Source organism: Oratosquilla oratoria, chromosome 9 (genome assembly GCF_046742065.1).
Source record: "Oratosquilla oratoria isolate Oo_2021 chromosome 9, ASM4674206v1, whole genome shotgun sequence".
NCBI classification, from domain to species: domain Eukaryota; kingdom Metazoa; phylum Arthropoda; class Malacostraca; order Stomatopoda; family Squillidae; genus Oratosquilla; species Oratosquilla oratoria.
In genome coordinates, this window is record NC_134785.1 from 77,137,610 (window position 1) to 77,158,284 (window position 20,675).

Below are 20,675 nucleotides of genomic sequence, written 5' to 3' on the forward strand. Positions count from 1 at the left end.
TTTACGAGAGTAGTAGAATGTGTGTCAGGATTAGAAATGGAGAGAGTGAGTGGTTTGAGGTAAAGGTGGGACTTTGTTGGGGATATGTCACCCTGGCTGTTCAATTTATACATGAATGGGGTGGTGTAAGAGTGCAAGGGTAGTGGGCCAGGGATTGGAGATGGTTAAAGAAAATGGAGAAAAGTGGGAGATAACCCAGCTGTTGTTTGTAGACAACACTGTGCTTGTAACAGGATCAGAGGAGGGATTGAGAAGGTTAGTGACAGAGTTTGGGAAGGTGTGCAAAAGAAGGAAGTTGAAGATAAATGTGGGTAAAAGTAAGGTGATGGGATGTACAAGGGGAGAAAGTGGCAGCAGACTGGAAGTGAGTATTAAGGAAGAGAGATTGGAGGAAGTGGATAGTGTTAGATACTTAGGTGCAAATGTAGCAGGAAAGGGAGGAGTGGAGGTGGAGGTAGAATGTAGATTGAGAGGAGCGAGTAAATGCCTTGGTGGATTAAAAAGTGTAAGAAGAAATAGACATTTGGGAATGGATGCTAAGAGGAGATTGTATGAAGGAGTGACTGTGCTGACAGCACTATATGGGACAGAAACATGGAACATAAGAGAGGAAGAGAGGACTTTGAATGTGTTTGAAATGAGGTGTCTGAGAAGCATGATAGGGGTTACTAGGCTTGATAGAGTGAGAAATGAGGAAGTGAGGAGGAGAACGGGAGTTGATGAAAGAGTATTGGGATGGTTTGGACACATGGAAAGAATGAATGAAGAAAGACTAGTAAAAGAGGTGTGTAAGGGAGATGTGGTAGGAGTGAACATGAAGGGTCGACCTAGGATGAGATGGATGAATGGGGTAAAAGGGGCTTTGGGAAAGAGGGGAATGTCTGTTGAGGAAGGATGGGGTGGGAAATAATTTGACACAGCCCGAAGGGATTTCTGCAGACTTCTCCTTTTCTCCATGAGGGGACGAAGAAGGGTGGTTGCCGATCTAATGAAGCAGCCTTGCTGTGGATGTGCTGTGTCTTGTGACACTTCTTCTGACCCAGGGCAGTGGGTAAGATGCAGGGATGACCCATCATCCAGGAGGTACCAAGATAAGAGGGAGGCAAGAGGGTGGAGGAGAGTTGAGTGTGATAGGGATGGAATGGGTGGGAGTGGTTTTTATGCCATTGTTTTTTGGCTACCTCCCTTATAAAGAAAAAAAAAAAAGCCTTTGGTATATGTATGTATGTATGCTTATTAATAGAGCTCCAAAATTCAGTTAGTTCCTTTCACTATTGGCCTAAGTTTTGGCAGGCTTTGCTAAGCTTCTCCTGCAATACACTGTGTGATTCACCATGGTCTTGTATCACGTGTTGGACTCGTGATCGACAGCTATTTCCCTTCTAGAAGAGAGCTCAGAGCTCATATATGACCGAAAGTTGGAGTAACTACCCGCAGCGCAGCGATACCGAAATTATTTCAGCCCTGGGCGGGATTCGAACCCGGACCGCTGTAGTGGCAGCCGGGAACTCTACCACCGCGCCGAATTAAAAAAAAAAAATAGAATTTGCTTATTAATAGAACCCCAAGTTTTGGTGGGCTTTTGCTAATTCCTCCCATAATACATTGGGTGCACTTAATAGATGGCATTTTTTTTTAATACGAACACCAATTTGAGGGTATTTTTCCAAATTTTGAATTATTCTTATCAATAGAGCCCCGTAAGTTGGGTAGCTCCTCTTGCTATTAGCCAAAGTTTTGACGAGCTTTTGCCAAGCTCCTCCCACAATACACTGGGTGGATCTATAGATGAAAAAAAAAAATTAATCGTCGTTTTTTTCATGTATAAAAAAATGTTTTTTATGATTTTCTTTTTTTTTTCTTTTTTAATCTCGTCCGAATTTGTTCAAATATTAAATATTTAGTATATAAACACAGGTGCAAGTATGTTATTCATCCCTCCACATAAGTGCATCTATCTTATTCAAAGAGGCATTAGACAGAGTATAAAAATAAAGAAGTAATAGACCATTTTAGTCAATATCAGATGCTGCAATCCTGCAACAAGTATAGATACTGTATATGGGCCAGTATGGCTATTGGCTGGCTACCTCACAAAATTTACCTTTTATCTTAGCATCCTCTTCAAAAATTAAACACTCCATTTTCCCATCATGACCCTGGACGTTGCCTAAACACAGATCCGCCACTTGGACAGTGGAAAAGGGGTTAACATAGTAATGGGGGGGAAACTGTTGTACTCCCCGCCACCCATCAAGGCTCAGAGCTTACTTTCTACCTGACTTTTTGCTCGCTATCCCTTAACTTTAACCTACAATCATACATAAGTCCTTGAGATGCAGCTCAGAAAAAAGTTTTTTTTTTTTTTAATTTGATTTTTTTTATATATATTTTGTTTTAAAATAAATCAACAAGGAAAAGAACCATATTACAATAATTTTTCTATGTTAGAATATCAAATAAATCAGTATACCCCTCACTTAAGGTTTTGCATGGTGTTAGGGCACTTCCATTTTCTGTGGTTTCATGTTTTGATGTGATTTATTTTACAATGTACAGTTGGCCCACTTAGTTTTGGCACAGTTTAAAAAGAAATTCGGACAAGAATAGCAATTCGCCCAGTATTTTTTTTTACATTTTCGTGTCTGTTCATTTACAATTTTTTTTTTTTTTGCTAAATGATAACTACCTTAAAAATGTGACAAACAACGAAATACTCAAAATGGTGTAGCAGACGACACATTTTTCTTGACTTAATGACATCTGTCACTCTTATTTGACAAGTAATACGATTAATATACGTTGCAGAGGAGAGAGAGAGAGAGAGAGTGTAGGAATCCGTTCACGTAGTGGTCGATGGTAGACTAACAACCAGCTTCAAGCTGTGAGTGGTGTTGAGTGCAGTGACAAACTAACCAAAACTAACTCGCATACTTATAAGTTATGTTATAACCCTATTATTAAATCAATTTTTTTCATTTATCTATTCAGCAGAGGGCTTGTGATCCAATTATGTTATGTATGATTGTAGGTTAAAGTTAAGGGATAGCGAGCAAAAAGTCAGGTAGAAAGTAAGCTCTGAGCCTTGATGGGTGGCGGGGAGTACAACAGTTTCCCCCCATTACTATGTTAACCCCTTTTCCACTGTCCAAGTGGCGGATCTGTGTTTAGGCAACGTCCAGGGTCATTATGGGAAATTGGAGTGTTTAATTTTTTAAGAGTATGCTAAGATGAAAGGTAAAATTTGTCAGGGGTAGCCAGCCAATAGCCATACTGGCCCATATACAGTATCTACACTTGTTGCAGGCTTGCAGCATCTGACAGTGACTTTATATGGTCAATTACTTGTTTATTTTTATACTCTGTCTAATGCCTCTTTGAATAAGATAGATGCACATATGTGGAGGGATGAATAACATACTTGCACCTGTTTTTATATACTAAATATTTAATATCTGAACAAATTTGGACGAGATTAAAAAAAAAAACATAAAAACAAGTTTTTTTTATAAAAAAAAGCGATTAATTATTTTTTTTTTTTTGCATCACAATAAACATAATATAATTGGATCACAAGCCCTCTGCTGAATAAATAAATTAGAATAATTTATTTAATAATAGGGTTATAACATAACTTATAAGTATACGAGTTAGTTTTGGTTAGTTTGTCACTGCACTCAACACCACTCACAGCTTGAAGCTGGTTGTTAGTCTACCATTGACCACTACGTGAACGGATTCCTGCGTTCTCTCTCTCTCCTCTGCAACGTATATTAATCGTATTACTTGTCAAATAAGAGTGATAGATGTCATAAGTAAGTCAAGAAAAATGTGTCGTCTGCTACACCATTTTGAGTATTTCGCTGTTTGTCACATTTTTTAAGGTAGTTACTATTTAGCTAAAAAAAAAAAAAAAAAAGCATGTAAATGAACAGACACAAAAATGTAATAAAAAAGAATACTGGGCGAGTTGCTATTCTTGTCCGAAACACTTTTAAAACTGTTCCAAAACTAAGTGGGGCAACTGTACATTGTAAAATAAATAAAACACATCAAAACATGAAACCACAGAAAATAGAAGTGCCCTAACTCCATAGAAAACCTTAAGTGAGGGGTGTACTGATTTATTTGATATTCTAACATAGAAAAATTATTGTAATATGGTTCTTTTCCTTGCTGATATATTTTAAAACAAAATATATATATATAAAAAAATATCCATGTTTTTTTTTGGTCAAAGTTTTTTTTTTTGCGGTTGCATCTCTAGGTGGATCCAATTTATTGCATTACTGTTTATATCTAAACACCAACTTCAGGATGATCGTTTCCAAAATTTAGATTTTACTTGTCAATAGAACCCCATGTCAGGTAGCTCCTCTCACTATTGTCTGAAGTTTTGATGAGCTTTTGCTAAGCTTCTACCACAATACACTGGGTGCACTCAGTAGATGGGATTTTTTTATGGAAACAACTTGGGGGTGATTTTTCCAAAATTTGGATTTTGCTCATCAATAGAGCCCCACAAGTTGGGTAGCTCCTCTCGCTATTGGCCGAAGCTTTGATGAGCTTTTGCCAAGCTCCTCCCACAATACACTGGGTGCATTCAATAGATGGCATTATTGTATATGTTAAAACACCAACTTGAGGATGATTTTTCCAAAATTTGGATTTTGCTCATCATTAGAGCCCCATAAGTCAGATAGCTCCTCTTGCTATTGGCTGAAGTTTTGGCAAGCCTTTGCTAAGTTCCTCCCACAATACACTGATCCATTACTACACTGTCCCCAACAAGGGGGAAATGTTCACATTTACAAGTGAACATTCTTTAAATAAATTTACATATTTACATACATATACAAAGACAAGGGAGGTAGCCAAAGCCAAAGGCATAAATCAACTCCATTTCATCCCCACATACTCCACTCCCATTCACCATCCCTCTCTCCCCTCTTTTCTTAGCTCCTCCTGGATGATGGGTCATCCCTGCAGCAAGACTCAACACATCCACAGCAAGGCCACTTCATTTAATTGGCGACCCACTGCTCTCCATCCCCTCATGAAAAAAAAAGGCGAGAGAGAGAGAGAGAGAGAGAGAGAGAGAGAGAGAGAGAGAGAGAGAGAGAGAGAGAGAGAGAGAGAGAGAGAGAGATTGGGAGAAATCCCTTCAGGCTATGTCAAAATATCATTCATACATACTCCATCACCCCCACCCCCTGTCCACTCCCTTCCATGCATCACAGCATCATCCATACACAACCATTCTCCACTCACACCTATCTTCAGTCTTTTCCTTCATTCCTCAACAGACATTCCCCTCTTTCCTAAAGCCCCTTTTATCTCGTTCATCCATCTCATCCTTGGTCGCCCCCTCATGTTCACTCCCCTATGCCTCTTTTATTGATCTTTTATCATCCATTCTTTCAATGTGTCCAATACTCTTTCATCAACCCTATATCCCAACTCCCTTTCCACCTCTGGTCTCCTCCTCATTTTTCACTCAATCCAGCCCATACTTCTCAGGCATTTCATCTCAGACACATTTAAACTCCTTTCTAGTCCATTGTTTCAATTTCGTATCAAATTTCCAATCTGCTTCGCTCTCAGGACAGAGGTGCTCAAAGCTTTGAAAGGGGTCAGGAGTGACAATGGCAGTATCCTCATTTAAGGAGTGATCACTCTCCAAAACATAAACAGATTGCCTCTCATCTGGCATGTCAGCCAGTTCTCAAGGACCAGTTTCATGAACTAGGAGTTCATCCTGCTGCTGGTCAAGTTTGAGCTCAACTTCATGAGTTCTGCTGGCATAGATCGAGCTATCAGGTTCTCCGATTTTTGCAGTTCTTACTCTGCAAAAAGGCGTTAACTTTTGTTTCCCATTTTATGAGAGGAATCTTTATGTTTCCCCCCAATGATAGAAGGTATTGCTCAAACCAGAGCCAAATTTCAGAAAAGATCTTATCCTGAGCATCAAGAAATGTACCTGAGGATTTTCTGTACTCTCCCTCGTTCACACGATCCCACGTGAAAACAACGAAAGAAAAATTAGTACCTGGATTAATAAGGTGGTTAGGAGTAATCACACTCAATGAATCGCCAGAAGTGTAGCTCAAGAGTCTATTGTTCATGTAACTAAGTAGAAAGATGTGATAATTTGAATGATAATACATTTGAGATTTCAAGTGAAGAGTTTCAATTAAAGAAACACCGAAGAGGAAAACAAGATGAAGTGTAATAATAGCATGAGTGTTTTAGATTAGGTTAGGTTGGGTTGGATTAGTTTTAGGTTAGGTTAGGTTAGGTTAGTTTAGGGGTTAGGTTAGGTTAGGTTGGGTTGGGTTGGGTTAGGTTAGTTTTAGGTTAGGTCAGGTTAGATTAGGTTGGGTTAGGTTAGGTTAAATTAGGTCAGGTTAGGTTAGGTTAAGTTAGGGGTTAGTTTAGTTTAAGTTAGGTTAGGTTAGTTTTAGGTTAGGTTATAGGTTAGGTTAAAGTTTGGTTAGGTTAGGTTAGTTTTGTTATTAGGTTGGGTTGGGTCGAGTTGGATTAGGTTAGGTTGGTTAGGTTAGATTAGGTTAGCTTAGGTTAGGTTAGTCTGGTTAGGTTAGGCTATGTTAGTTTAGGCTTGGTTTGTTTTCTTTTAAGGTTAGGTTAGGTTAGGTTGGTTAGGTTTAGTTAGTTTAGGTTTGTTTTAGGTTAGGGTAGGTTAGGTTTGTTTAGGTTAGGCTGGGTTGGGTTAGGTTAGGTTAGGTTAGATTTAGGTTAGGTTAGGTTAGGTTAGGTTGGGTTAGGTTAGGTTTGGTTAGGTTAGTTTTGTTATTAGGTTAGGTTAGATTAGATTATGTTTGGTTTGGTTTGGTTTGGTTTGGTTGGGTTAGGTTTGGTTAGGTTATTTTTGTTATTAGGGTAGGTTAGGTTAGGTTAAGTTTGGTTAGGTTTAAGTTTGTTTTGGTTAGGTTAGGTTATGGTTAGGTTAGTCTGGTTAGGTAAGGTAAGGTTTGGTTATGTTAAGTTGGGTTGTGTTTGGTTTGGTTTGGTTAGATTAGGTTAGGTTTGGTTAGGTTAGCTTTGTTATTAGTTAGGCTTGATTAGGTTAGGTTAGTTTTGTTATTAGGTTAAGTTTGGTTGGGTTAGGTTTTGTTAAGTTAGGTTAGGTCAGGTTTGGTTAGGTTAGGGTTAAGTAAGGTCAGGCTAGGTTAGGTTTGTTTTAGTTAGGTAAGGTTTGGTTAGGTTAGATTAGGTTAGGTTATGGTTAGGTTAGGTTAGGTTAGTGTGGTTAGGTTAGGTTAGATTAATTTAGAGGTTTGGTTAAGTTAGGTTTGGTTAGGTTAGGTTTGGTTTGGTTAGGTTAGGTTTGTTTTGGTTAGGTTAGGTTAGGTTTGGTTAGGTTAGATTACAAAGACGGAGCATGCCGACAGGAGACCTTTTAGTCCATAAATAGGTCGGATGCAAAAAATAGATAAATAGATAAATAAATAAATAAATAGATAATGCTAAATAAATAAATAAATAAAATACAATAATATAAATAATGATAAATAAATAGGTAAATAGATAAAAACATAACAATATAAATAATAATAAATAAAATAAATAAATAAATGCATAGGTATAGTTAGATAATAAGCTAACAGGCAAATAGCAAACAATAAATTGACATATAACCAACAATAAACGAGAATCAAGCAAACAACAATAAACAAACGATAACAAAACAAATAAATCAATAATATAAAATAAATGACAGTACAGCATCTTGCTTAGATGTTTATCTAAATGATTCTTAAAGCTTCAAACTGAACTACAATGCACTGCCTCTACAGGAAGTTTATTCCATCTCCGGATGGTGAAGTTGTTTCTACCCACTTCCAAATGAAATCTATTTCCTGACAGTTTGAGACCATTGTTTCTTGTCTGATTCTCATTCAGCGTGAAAATTTTGTCACTTTTTATCTCAATTCCCTTTAGAATCTTAAAAACCTGTATCAAATCACCTCTGAATCTACGCTTTTTTTAGGGAAAACAGATTCATATGTTTTAGTCGATTTTCGTACGATTTATTTTTGATATTTGGAATCAGTTTTGTGGCTCGCCGTTGTATTTTTTTCAAACTGTCAGTGTCTTTAGGGGATTCGGTGACCATACGGAAACATCATATTCCAAATGTGGACGAACTAACGATTTATATATATAGCTTGGTAGTGAGAGATGGACTTTTGAAGTAAAAAGATCGCGCAATGAGTCATAGAATCTTATTTGCTTTCTCAGAGGCTGAAATACACTGTTTAGATAATTTGGGAGCGTTACTGATAATTACGCCGTGATCCTTTTCACTATCCACTTTTGTTAACGAATTTCCAAATAACTTGTAATCGTAATTACTGTTATTTTTACCTCTGTGCATTACCTTGCATTTACTTGTGTAATTTCATTAGCCACTTTTTAGACCATTGCTGTAATTTATCTAAATCTTCTTGAATATCTAATTGGTTTAAGTGTTAATTTGCCATTCCGCACAGTTTTGTATCATCAGCAAAGTTGGAGACAATAGATTTTAGTCCGTGGTCTATATCAATTATATATACTATGAATAGAAGTGGTCCAAGAACGGACTCCTGAGGAACTCCTCTCGCAACATTTTTCCATCTAGAAGTTTTTTTTTTTTTCATTTAAAACAACTCTCTGTTTTCGATCATTCAACCAATTATTTGTCCAACTTGATAGGCTACCACTTATTCAGTGTGAAGCTAATTTAATAGTCTTTCGTGGGGGACGGTATCAAAAGCTTTTGCAAAGTCTAGATATATTAAATCTATATTGTTTCTTTTGTCATAATTCGAGATGACTGTATTGTAGAATTCGAGTAAGTTAGTCACGGAAGAAGGTTTCTGTTTGAATCCATGCTGGCTATCATTTACCAAACAGTTACTTTCTAAATGATGTTCGATAGCATCTCTGATGATAGTTTCCATTATTTTTCTGGCGATTGAAGTCAAGCTTATAGGTCTGTAGTTATTTGGTTTCTTTTTGTCACTTTTTTTGAATATGGGAGTAATGTTAGCTAGTTTTCATTCTCTTGGTACATCTCCGGATATGATGGATTTCTTGAAAATAATTTCTAATGGAACAACAATCTCATTTTTCATTTCCTTTAAAATTCTTGGATCCCAACCGTCAGGCCCTGGTGCTTTATCAACTTTGAGTTTTTCTATTCATATATTCCTAGACTTTTCACAGGTTTCAGTTTGGAGTTCACTTTGAATTGTTTCGTTTACGAATACTGAGTTAAAATAATTGTTTAAAGTATCACACATTCCTTCATTCGAATATTCAAGTTGACTGTCAGCAGATGATAGTGGGACAATGCGATTCCTAATAACCTTTTTATCTCCAATTATCTATAGAATTCTTTAGGATTCTCTTTGGATTTATCAGAGATATTCATTTCATATGGTCATTTTCGTTTTTCTATTGCCTTTTTTAAACCTATCTGTATTAATACATAACTTTGATGGTCACTAGGTGCACCCGAGCACTTGTATTTCTTATAAGCCTGTTTCTATTTAGTAATACTTTTTTCAGTTTCTTTGTCGAGCCATTTTGGGGGAGCCTGATTTGGGGGGCGTCTGTCCTTAAACGGGATGTAAGTATGAATTATCTTAGTAAGCGTATTTTGAAACATTTCCCACATCTGATCTACAGATCTTTCGCTTAATTTTGCCTCCCAATCTGTAAACTGAAATTTCTGACGTAGTCCTATGAACTGAGCTCTACTGAAATCGGGTGTTTTAGAAACACAAGTATCTATTCTAAAATCTTTTAGCAGTTTGAATCTAAGGTGTGATCACTATTTGCAATAGTTTCACCAATTTCTACATTGGTTATAATGCTTTCGCGGCTAGTGATCAACAGATCGAGTAAGTTTCCATGTCTTATGGGTTCTTTTACATTCTGAACTGTCGCAGAGAAAATCTATCAAACGACTACCTATATGGCCATGTTCTAGAGTCATCCAATTATGATAGAATAGCCGAGCGGGTGTGTAGGCTGACAAAAACACTGTTGTGTTTTGTATTTTTATTATGTGCGTGTGTATTATTACTGATTAGCGGGAGTAAAGGAAGAACATAGTACTTACTGTGAGGGCGATGCCGAAGTGTGTCCCCGTTTGCTCCGTGCGTATGAAAGCTATGCCCATGGGCCGTGCGCAAATCCTCCCAGCCAATCGCAGTCGCTACGGGTCGTGTGCAAATTGACCTGCGCCAATCACACTCTGACCCGGCGACGCGACCTGGCTTGGGGGCGTGGCCAGCTGCGCAGGATGCGCGACCCGAGGTCGGGCGCGCCTAACCCCCGGTACAAAGACACCGCGCATCGCCTCACGACATCCCTCCCCCCGCTACAAGTATGGACCTAGACTTGGCGTGAGGGAAAAAATCGAGATGTATGCGTCGGGAGGTTATCCACCTTGGTGAATCCCCTAGAGACGGCATTCAACTCGATGAAAAAACCCACCGCCTGAACTGATATAAAAAAATAGGGGCGGAGAAATAAGAGGGGCTGCTGCCCTGCACTCCGCGGCGACTTGCTCCCTCGTCATTGGGGAGCTGCTCCACGCCCCTCGTCTGGGATCCTGCAGCTGGTAGGACGACCCGCGGTAGTCCTCTCGACCGGCAGAAAGGCGCTGCGCAGGCTCGGGCCGAATGGGGAATCTGTGGGGAAACAACAGCGGCAGAATCTTTGTCCAAGAGTGGGGGTCGCCGCCATACAAAAGGAAGTTTGTATTTTAATAAAAAAAAATTTTTATCACCATATCAAAACAATATCTACAGTAGGGAAATGTGAAAAAAAGGTCTGAAAAAAGAAGAAAAGAATAATGGTCCCATTTACCCTTTCAACGATCCCGTTGCTCGAGGGATGAAATGGAATTATCTTATGATGGCTGATGTTCGCCATTGCCATCACCTCTTTGAACGTCTCGTTCATGAATTCTCCTCCGCCGTCTGAGATCACCTGCCTCGGAGCACCATGTATGGCCAGGACGTGGTTTAGGAAAGCTCGGGCTACAGTCCGCGCTTCTTTGGAATTAATGGGCACGGCGACCAAGAAGCGGGTTAGGACATCGACTACTGTCAGGATGTACTTCGCACCATTTAGGGTGGTGGTTAACGGGCCAATGAGATCAACATGTACCCTCTCGAATGGAGTTTTTACGTCAGGAAACTGTCTAAGTGGAGCTGGGAGGTCATAGGAAGGTTTGCAAGTGATGCAGATTTTGCATTTCTTTATAAAATCCTTCACATCCTCCGACATTTTCGGCCAGAATGCAATTTTTTGTAGCCGTTCCAGAGTAACTTGGACTCCGCCATGGCCCGCCATAGGAAGGCAATGGGCAATACGTAAGGCTGCTGCCTTTGCTCCTTCAGGGCATACCAGGCGAAGTTCCTCCAACTGGTACGCATTTCTACGCGCATGATATAGGAGTCCGTCGGGGAGGAGTCGAAACTCCCCGATCGGCACTCTTAGGCGCGGAATCTTTGGCGCTCCTGACGTGGCCCCTCGGAGGTACTCTTTAAGTCGACCCCAATCAGGGTAAGCATCCTGCTCTTTCCTGATCTCCAACTGGTTCCACGTGATAGTATCCAGTGGATATTTGGGAAACTATGAAATCATCTATAGGGTGGTCAGCCCCCGTATCCGAGAGAGTGCGTCCGCGACAATATTCAGTCTCCCTGGGATATAATTGACTTCAATATCGAAGTCGGCGATCGCCATTTGCCACCGGAGAATCCGAGTGTTCGTGCCCTTAGCAGTGAAGAGCCAGACCAAAGGCCTGTGATCGCTCAAAAGTCTCACCGGATATCCCATGATTAGCGGGCGATTAATCGTGAGACCGTACACCGCCGCCAACGCTTCTCTCTCAACGGTACTATACCGTCTCTCGTGCTCGTTAAGAGTGCGACTGAAATAGGAGAGTGGGCGTCTCCTACCTCCGTCGTCCTCTTGCTGAAGCACGCCCCCAATCGCCGAAGCACTGGCGTCAGTGGTGAGCAAGAAAGGTTTCGCAAAATTGGGGTAAGGGAGGACCACCGTGGAGGACAAATGGGATTTGAGGGACTCAAACGCATGTAACTGAGGAGGTGTCCATGGACCAAGCTCACGATTTTTGTACTTCCCCGCTACGTCACCCTTCGTCATATCGACCAAAGGCAACGAAATCTCAGCAAAGTTAGGGATAAACTTCCTGTAGTATCCCGCTAATCCCAGGAATGAGAACAGCTCTTTCTGACGGGCTGGCCGGGGAAAATTTTTGATGGCTCGGACTTTATCTGGCTGAGACTTTATCCCGTCCTGGGATATAACATGACCTAGGTAAGCGACCTCCTTCTGGAAGAAATGATATTTCTCCAGCCTCAATGAGGGGTTTGCCTATTGCAACCTCCGAAGGACATCCTCAAGATTCTTGAGGTGGTCGACCCAAGATGTTCCCAGAACAATGATATCGTCCATGTACACCATCGCACTGACCCCTAACAGCCCCGTTAGCACCTGATTCATCACCCTTTGAAAACAGGATGGAGCATCTTTTAACCCAAAGGGAAGAGACGTGAACTCGTAATGCCCTTCGGGGGTCGAGAACGCCGTTTTCTCGCAGCTGCTCTCCATCAGCGGGATTTGGAGATACCCTTGCTTAAGATCTAGCAGTGAGAATATGACGCTGGAGCCGAGACTGCGCAGCATCGTGTCAATATGGGGAAGAGGGAACCTATCATCAACTACGTGTCGATTTAGAGCACGAAAGTCAAGACAAAGACGAAGGGTTTTATCCTTCTTAACAACTGGAACAACAGGAGCATTGTAAGGAGAACGAGATGGGCGAATGATCCCCTTACTGAGCATATCCCCAATGAGTTCTCTAATCTCTCCTCTGTACTTCTCAGGAATGGGATAAGATTTGCGGTAGACCGGCGGTCCAATGGTCCGAATCTCGTGTAAGAAGTGAGGCGTCACGGTAAGTGGATCCCCTGGTAAGGCAAAAACATCGCCATATTTGACCACTAAAGAGGTCAGAGCCATACTTTCCCTGCTATGCTTATTAGGGAAAATTTTCCCTACTTCCAATCGTAACTTATCACCACGAGAGCTATCCACTACGTTAGACGCCTGCACCGTTCCCACCGAGACGTTAGTTCCACCATCTACTAGCGCAATCTCCCCTAAGAGGGTAAGTTCTCCAACCACTTGGTCTTTGCGGATCTCATGGGTATCAGGGCCCAAATTCAGGAATGGAACTTTGCACCATGCCTTTCCATCCTCCGCTCTGAGGAGCGCTACTACTCCCTGGCCGAGCAGGCTGGCGCCCTCGGCGTATGGGCGTGCTGTAAACAGCGCCGAGACGGCCTGACCTGCGGGAGCGAGCTTGTCTGCCCTCTCGAGCGTTAACCCTATGGTTCCGCCTGAGAACCCTGGTACCCACTGAGCCTCAACGGTCTTAACCGGAAACGTGGCTGCTTCACTTACCCCCTGATAACTGTGGCGCTCCTCGCACACGGCGATGAGCGGTGGTGAATGCTGGACCGTCCTTGCAAGGATTACTGGAACATCCTTGCCTTCAACTTTGAATGTTAAAGGACGGAATGTCAAAGTCACCTTGTGCGCAGCGAGGAAATCGAACCCGAGGATGAGCTTAGAAGGAAGACCCTCAGCAGGGATGATGAAGAAAGAATGTTGGAACGGAAACCCTGCGAGATCAAACCGAACAGCGACTTTGCCAAGATTGGGCATCTCTGAACCGTCGGCCACTATGATTCTAGTGGTACCAACCTGGGAGCCTTCCATGGTGGCAGGCAAAATGCTCTTATGAATAAGAGACACCGCCGCTCCCGTGTCTAGGAGAGCACAAACGGACCGAGTAGCGTGGGGCTCTAACAAAGTAACTGCCACCATAGCCAAACCGCCACCAGCGCCATGGGAGCTGGCCAAATCGACGTGAACAATTTCCACGCTCGACTGCCGCTCGATCGTCACCTTGGGGTGTGCCTTCCCCTGCGCTGGCCGTTTTTTGACGAGCCACTCTCCGCGAAACCCATCTGGGCCTCCTGACTGATGCTAGTATCAGCCTTCCAGATCCGCCCTGCGCCCCCGCAAGTGTGGCAACACGTGCTTGCCTAACCGCGTGCCCTAAAATAGCACGCATCGGCCTCGTGGCCCACCTTCTTGCAATGGGTGCAATATGGACGCCACCTATTTTGATTACCACGGCCCCGGTTACGCTTCCACGTGTTCCTGTGTCCCCCTGCCCTGTGAGAAGAGTATGTGTGTTCCTCGCGAGGCCGCGCCCCGGTCTCTCGCTCATGGCGAGGGTGTATACGTCCCATATATACGTGAGCATACAGCCAGTCATATGACCCTTGGACGGCGGCGTCAATGCCGGGAGGAAGAGCAGATTATATCACCAACGAAAGTTTGGAAAATGGTAGGAGACGTAGTAGGAGAGAAAGGTGGAAAAACGGAAAAATCTTTAGTGGGAGGTAAACTGAAATGAGAAGATGTAGTATAAGAGAAAGTTAGAAAGGAAGCGAATTTTAGTCGAAGGAAAAGTAAGTGTAGATGTTTGTGCGTGGGATGTGGCTATGTTCGTGAGAGGTGTGTGTGTGTAATTTACGGTAAGTGAGTAGATTTCACTTCCCGCGTGTAGAGGGCGTTCCTGATTAGCCCCAGGTAAGGCATGAGAATTCCTGTTTTACCCCAGGTTGGGTTTGAGCTGTTTGCATATTTTTGTAGCCTGTCAGTTAATGGGCTACATGCGATATTATTATTATTATTATTATCATTATTACCATCACTATTATTATTACATTATTATGGCTATCACCAGTCAAGCTGGTGAAGGGGTGTATTATTTGTAGGTACGGTTATACACCGCGTTCCACACCGGCCTCCCGTCGTTCATTGACATTCTGTCCGGCATTCCTTCCTAAAATGATATTCTGTCATTCACTGACATTATATTATACAGTGTTATTTTGTCCTCCACTATCATTACATCCCATCGTGATATTTTATCCTCCACTATCTTTACATCCCATCATATTTTGTCCTCCACTATCATTACATCCCATCGTGATATTTTGTCTTTTGAGATTACATCCTAATGTAATACTTCGTCCTCTACCGACATATCCTAAAATTACATTTTGTCCTACACTGACATATTGCTCTACATTATTGCTATACACTACTCTGTTTTCCCCAGTACACTCTATTTCCCCTTCCCATTGAATTTCTACCCCAATAAAGGAATTAATTAATTAAAAACTCCCACAAAGAGGTTTGTGAGTAAGGTGGATCAGAAGCGTAAAGGTCATGACGACTGGAAAAGAGGTACCAAGGATCAAGAAAGTGGTATCCCAGTTAATTGCACAAGTGTGATATCCTCTCATTGATCCCTATGACTACTGTTCCAACACGAGCCTGCGTAGATCATCAGAAGGAACCCACAGACTACGTGACGGCTCCAACACTTCCCGTATGAACAATCGTAACCGTGTTCTTCCGTCCTTGCTCCCTGATGGTCAGGGAACAATCGGCGATCCCACGGCCTGGTTGACATACAAGCTTGCAACATCGTTTAGTCTTTCGCTGCAGGATGTCGCCATAGCCTCGCACCATTCATGGAGTCCCCCACCACCAAGAACTCCTGATTTTCAGCCACCTCATCTTCCAGCAGAGCAAAAGGATTGGCTAGAGCCAGCGGTTGTTCCGCAGGGCACCCGCTTACCGAACGCGAGCTCGACAAACGGGACCCCACAGAGCCCCACTCCCTCACGGCAGTGACAGAAGTGGAAGAAGTGGGACGCTCTTCGGTTGTGGGAAGGATTCACTCTTCTCACAGTGCGCACTCTTGAGAAGACGAATTTCCTCCTCACACATCCTGAGACGGTCCTCCAGGTTCACACAACCTTCACAACCTAATTCGCTCTTCCTTCAGCAATACGAACGGCAAAGAGGAAATATAAAGCAACAAAAGAAACAACGGCGATCACTAAATAAACTAAATACACGAAGCTTACTCTGCTTACCTTGTACTATTACTTCTACCTTTGGAGTACAGTAACAGACTACTGTTTTGATTCTAAATTAATAGAACACTACACTTTATCTTATACCTGTAACTGTATAGTGCTATACGTATACAATTACAAAAACACAACACAATCACTTGTCACTATTCGGAGATATAAGCTTCACAGGTATTAGCTAGCTGGTGTCTCGGCAGAAAACGAGTTCTCTAGCTGAGGTCACGGTTTGGTTTAGTTAGGTTTGGTTAGGTTATGGTTAGATTAGTCTGGTTATGTTAGATTATGTTAGTTTATGTTAGGTTTGGATAGGTTAGGTTTGTTTCTTATGTTAGGTTAGGTTAGTTTAGGTTAGGTTTGTTTAGTTTTTTAGGTTAGGTTAGGTTGGTTAGGTCAGGTTAGGTTTGGTTAGGTTAGGTTAGTTTTGGTTAGGTTAGGTTAGATTAGGTTAGTTTAAGGTTAGGCTAGGGGTTAGGTTAGGTTGGGTTAGATTAGGTTTGTTTAGGTTAGGTTAGGTTAGTTTAGGTTAGGTTAGGTTTGGCTGGGTTAGGTTATGGCTATGTTAGTTTGGATAGATTATGTTAGGTTAGTTTAGTATAAGTTTGGTTAGATTTGGTTAGGCTAGGTTAGGTTAGGTTTGGTGATGTTAGATTAGGTTCGGTTAGGTTTGGTTAGGTTAGGTTAGGTTAGATTAGGTTTGTTTTGGTTAGGTTAGGTTAAGTTAGGTTTAGTTAGGTTTGGTTAGATTAGGTTAGGTTTGGTTAGGTTATGGTTATGTTAGGTTAGTCTGGTTATGTTATATTATGTTATGTTATGTTAGGTTATGTTAGGTTAGAGTTAGGTTATGTTAAGTTATGTTTGGTTAAGTTAGGTTAGGTTAGGTTTGTTAGGTTGGTAAGGTTATGGTTAGGTTAGGTTAGTCTGGTTATGTTATATTATGTTATGTTATGTTAGGTTATGTTAGGTTAGGTTAGTTTAGAGTTAGGTTATGTTAGGTTATGTTAGGTTATGTTTGGTTAAGTTAGGTTAGGTCAGGTTGGTAAGGTTAGGTTAGGTTTGGTTAGGTTGGGTTATGTTAGGTTAAGTTAGGTTTGGTTAGGTTAGGATAGGTTATTTTTAGGTTAGGTTAGGTTAGGTTAGGGGTTAGGTTAGGTTAAGTTTGGTTAGGTTGGGTTAGGTTGGGCTAGGTTAGGTTAGGTTAGGTCAAGTTAGGTTTGGTTAGGTTTGGTTAAGTTTGTTTTTATGTTAGGTTAGGTTAGTTAGGTTAGATTAGGTTTGGTTAGGTTAGGTTAGGTTAGTTTTAGGTTAGGTTGGGTTAGGTTAGGTTAGTCTTAGGTTAGGTTGGGTTGAGTTAGGTTTGGTTAGGATATGTTTGGTTATGTTAGTTTTGTTATTAGGTTAGGTTAGATTAGGTTAGGTTTGTTTTGGTTAGGTTAGGTTTTGTTTGGTTTGGTTAGATTAGGTTAGGTTAGTCTGCTTGGGTTAGTTTAGGTTAGGTTAGGTTTGTTTTCTTGGGTTAGGTTAGATTGGTTAGGTTAGGTTCGGATATGTTTGGTTAGGTTAGGTTTGGTTAGGTTAGGTTGGTTTAGGTTAAGTTAGGTTTTGGTTATGTTAGGTTATGGTTAAATTAGGTTAAGTTTGGTTAAGTTTGGTTAGGTTGGGTTATGTTAGGTTTGGTTTGGTTAGGTTTGGTTAGGTTTGTTAGGTTTTGTTAGGTTAGGTTCGGTTTGGTTTGGTTACGTTAGTTATTAGGTTAGTTTAGGTTAGGGTTAGGTTAGGTTTAGTTAGGTTAGGTTTGGTTAGATTTAAGAACAAAAGGAGTAGGTTAGATTCTATTCAAAGGTTCTCGGTCACAGAAAACGTGTGTCGGTGCGAATTTGTCCTGGTGAGCGTTCTTAACGTCTACTCCACAGCGATTTATGGGGACCAAATGAGCGTACATTTTTGTTCCGCCAACCGATTGGAACGCTTCGACACACAGTTCGAAGCGTCCTCGAATGACTAACAAAACAATTTATTCAATTTTTAAATAAAAGGCAGATTCGCCATAATTTTAGAATTAAACTTATAAATTGTCTTACAAGTAAATGATCAAATCAATAACTTGATTGATTGTTCAAGTTTTGGCACAAATCGGATGCGAGTAAAGATAAAGATAAATCCTCGTTAGAGGACAGGGAGTTCGTAGTTCAGATTTAATCATTATTATCAAAATACTTAAACAATTATCACAATTGAGTACACTCAATAGGTGGCATTATTGTTTATGTATACAGTACACCAACGCGAGGATGATTTTTCTAAAATTTTGATTTTGTTTATCAATAGAGCCTCCACCCATCAATCATTTCCTTGTAGATGAAGGGTCAAAATCAAATCAGCAGGATCCATTTAAAAGACAGCTGCACAAAAACTTGTTAAGACTTATCACAACACAATAATAAATAGCTTATCTCTCAAACATGACACAACAGAGAAATAAAAACCATGTGGGACTTAATTGTTTTGTGTTTACCCCTTCTCCACCGAGATTAATAAAATATTCTCGCAAGAAAAAGAATGAAAGGAACTTAAGACTGGTGAATTAATTGCATTCACAGCTCTAACATACGTACTAGGGCAGTCACCACGTCCTGCCAAAATTGCCAGGACGTGGTGAGGACCGGCTTGGACGCAGTGGCGACCCAGTGTGGACTGTAAGGACGCCAGCGACGTGGTCAACTTCGATTCTGTTCAAAGTTGACGTAGCGAAAGCGTAGAAGATTTAGGACCCGGTTGAGACCAAAGACTATATAGGAAAGACTGGAAAGCTCACGGAGAGCCGCATCGTCCACATACATTTTAGTGTGCGGCTCTCTCACTAGATGGCGTTTAGGTCAATCACCAGTTTCTGCATCGTCTGTTTGTTTACAATTAAGCGGGACATTCAATCATGAGTGGGCGGAACTATCACCCATGTGTAGTGTGCAAAAAGAAGAAAAATTACTTTCCCCATCTGATTTTTCACGTTTTTCCTAAATATAAAGAAAGGTAAGAGATTCAACACACACAGTACATGGAAACTTTAACAGAAAATGGAGGAATAAAATAGAACATAGTTAAAATCTTCGCTATCTTTATGTCAGTGCAGTGTCACTTAGCTTGGAAATGAAAATTATAGATGAATACCTTACAAATATCTAGAAATATGAATTGATCATGTCAAATTCATACCATATCTTTATGGCAGTCCCAGGCAGGCACAGCAACTTTGATATAGTTATGTCATGTTCTTAGCTTAAGTGGTAAAGTTATAAACTTTTACCTTAATTTTGAATAAATGGCCAAATACACAGCAAAAAAAAAAAAAAAAAAGTTGAATCGCATGTATGTTTCTTCTTTTTTTGGCAGGCTGTGACTGCTTCTTTGGTAGTTTTAAAATTTATCTGTTTTTGTTGAATGATTTCTCTGTGTTATGCTTGTTATTTTGTGTATGATTGCAAATCTTGTTTGTTTAATTTTGTGACTTATTTCTTGCATGTTCATCCTTTTATTTTTGTCTATTTTTTTTTACAATACAGTACCTGTCTTGCTACATATGTATATATTTTTGTTTGTTTGCTTTTGGGATTTTCCTTTGTTCTGTTAACATTTTTTGCTTTATTTTTGCTTAATCAATATGCATGTTATGTCTGCTTCTTCGTTTATTTTTGTTTCATATTATTGTTTTTGATTACTGATTTCCCTTTGTTTTGTTTGGTATTTAATATCTAATTGCATGTTTTGGTTGCCTGATGTATGTTTCATTTTTGAAGATGAATAATGTTATTTCTTTTAGTTTGTTTGGTATATGTTCTTTACAAGACAGTATTGCTTTGTTGCAAATAAAAGAATCTCATGTATACCAAACTTTTACTCTCCTTGTTTGTATAATTTGTGTACAGACACTTGAATAAGTATACAAAGTTCAAACATAAGCACAAGCACAAACAAAAAAACATATTACAGAAATAATAAAATAAATAAACTAAAATAACTTTTTAAATTTTAACTGTTTACTCAATTTCAAATATTTAGTAATGAATGATGCATTGTGTAGAAGTATTTTAACAACTTTTGATTTTATGAATATGATCATGTGTGTAAAGCATATATTAAATAGTCTTGTTTGCATGCAAAAGTCGTAAAATTACTACTCATTATTTTATAAAGAGAAAGTAAAACTTTTTCGAAATGTTGATCATTTTAGCGAAAGGGTCAGTTTTAAAATTTCCAAAAAACACTATATATAATACAAGTTTAGTATGATTTGAAAGCCGCGCTACGCCACTTCCGATTTATAGTTTGCGGCTCTGTCGATAGATGTCGTGCATTCACTCTGGATGGATGACGTTTTCTTATTAGTAGAAATAGAAGCTTTCCCATCTTTCCTATGTAGCCTTTGGTTGAGACCGTTTGCTGACGTAGTAAGGACCGACTCTAGTGTGACTGCACCTAAAAGAAGGATCATAAAAAAAAAAAAAAAAAAAAAAAAAAAAAAAATCGTGGATTCACCTAACGGGCACCTTATGGGCCTACCCGGGCACCTAACGTGTCCGCCCGGGCACCTATGACCTAACGGGC